The following is a 2,591-nucleotide window of genomic DNA, read 5'->3' on the forward strand; positions in this document are numbered from 1 at the left end:
TTAGGAAATGAATCTAAATAAGATTACATTTTTATCTCTGAGTTTGAGGAAGCTTGTCTTATGATTAAGATTACGGAATTATCTGAGAATGTGATTAAGCTTATATTTATCCCATTTGCTCTTAAGGACAAAGCCAAGAAATGACTGTATAGCTTACTCACAACTTCTAGCTATTGAGCTTTTCGATCTGTGGGGTATAGATTTTATGAGACCATTTCCAGAATCTTTTAAAAATTTATATATTCGAATAGTGGTCAAATAATTGTCCAAATGGGTTGAAGCGGTACCTTGTAAAACTAATGAAAACAAGGTGGTTGTCAGATTTCTGAAAGAAAATATCTTTTCCTAGTTTGGAGTGTCCCGACCGATCATTAGTGATAATGGTACACACTTATGCAACCGTTCCTTTGAGACATTGATAAGAAAATATTCAATCACACATAAATTGTCATCTCTTATCATCCCCAAACTAATGGTCAAGTAGGAGTCACAAATAGACAGATCAAATAAATCTTAAAAACCATTAATCAGAATAGAAAAGATTGGTCTGTTAAATTGTGTGATCCTTTATGGGTCTATCGAAAGCTTTCAAAGACAACTTGGACATATCGCCATATAGGATTCTTTTAAGAAAGACGTGTTATTTACTTGTTGAACTAGAATACTGAGCAATGTGAGCAATTAAACCACTCGATTTTGATTTAAACTTGGCAGGTAAAATAAGGATGCTCAATTAAATGAGATAGAACAAATTCAAAACAATGCATACATAATTCAAAATTTTACAAAGAGAACACCAAGATTTTTTATGAGAATTCAATATTACGGAAGACTTTTACACCGGGACAAAGTTTTATTCTACAACTCAAAGCTACATCTTTTTTCTCAAAAATTGAGATCACGATGGACTAATCAATATATTGTTAAAAAGATTTCTCATATAGGGATATTGAGATAGAAAATCCTAAAAATGGTTATATTTTTAAAGTCAACGGACAATAGTTAAAACCATTTTTAGAATTTTCTACATTTGAAGAAGTGGGGGTGTTGATTCTTCATGAACCATACTATTTATATAAAAAATAAAAAAGAAAAGAAAAAATCCTCATTTTTTATTTCCTATGTAAACATATAAGTTTTTTATTTTTGGGCCACAAGAAAAGGCTGGGATAAAAATGAACAAATGTCCCGTTCCTAAGAAGCTTATTCAGCAAAGAAAAAATAATAAAATAAAATAATTTTACAATGTGAGCTGCGACCCAGCCCACAAAGAAAAAAAATCAAAATCACCTAACCAGTTAGATGTTGCTGCTCTTTCTCTCCTCTCTGAATTATCTTTAAAAATTCCCCAAAATTAATAAGTTTACTCCAGAATCTCTTTATTAATTCAAAAACAAGAAGAGTAAAGATAGATCTAACAACAAACTGTGACAGTCTTGTAATCAAATCAACCAAATTCAAGGTATAAAACCAAAAACCCTAGCTTATCAATTATCATGAAGTTTCTTTGATTTCTACTATTAGGTGTGGCTTGAACTAGTAGGATTGATAATAGATCAGATTTGTGATGTATTTTGCTGAAAAACTTTATAAAATTTGACCGATCATTTTGTCTTACCAACTAACAAATCGATTGGTCAATTAGTTGGCCAATTGATTGGTAGGCAAACAGAACTAGAATTTTGTGTTTTAAGCCCTATAACTTGGAAGGATTTTTTGTAGAATTGAACCCTAATTAAATCAATTAACACTTTTTCTTGTAATTTAAGATAATAGCTTTGGGAAAATGACAAACAAATGTAAATTTCTCTCTATCTTTTGACAGTTTACTATTTTACTTTGAGAGAAGGTTCAACCTTGATAAATTATTTGAATTTTAGCCTATTGTTGATGTATTTACAAAAGCTGGGATCAACCCAATGATGACTAGAAAACCGAAGAAGGTCAATTATACACTTGTTAGATAAGTAAGATCAAGTGAGGACTTAGCTTTTGCTACTGTTCAGAGGGGGGTATCTATCATACTCTCACCTAGGCTTATCTAAAAGGTCCAAGGCCTCCCTAGGCCCCCTAGAGGTCACCCCAATTTCTTTCGAGTTTCTACTTAGTTACGGATGATTATTATAATTAGATGATAGAGTATCTACTTGCTACAATATCTAAGGGTGGGGTCTTACATTTAGGCTATCTTAAGAAAAAGTTCATACTCTTTAACCTCTTTCTTATGTTTGACATGCGTCTGAGCTCCTTATATTGCACTATCACCAATTAAGACCTTCTCCTTCTATATTGGGTTGCCATTGGTCTGCATTTCAATGTGGTAGATTTTATATTTAGGATGATTACAGGTATGACAAACCAGTGCCAATGAGTATCTCAACTAGCAGTATAGACAAAAGGTCCAACTAATGTACTCCTTTCTTAGTACCATGATTTGTGAGGATCTTGGAGTATCAGCATACTCTATAGATAGATTTGAGGTAGGGAGAGCACCACTTATAGTTAAGACAGTGAAGAAGAGTGTTTCCTCCAAACATAAGGGGCCCATTGCTTTCACTTCTACCTCTTCACATGCACCAGCACTAGCCTAG

The sequence above is a fragment of the Asparagus officinalis genome, chromosome 3, assembly GCF_001876935.1.
Source record: "Asparagus officinalis chromosome 3, Aspof.V1, whole genome shotgun sequence".
Taxonomy (NCBI): Eukaryota; Viridiplantae; Streptophyta; class Magnoliopsida; order Asparagales; family Asparagaceae; genus Asparagus; species Asparagus officinalis.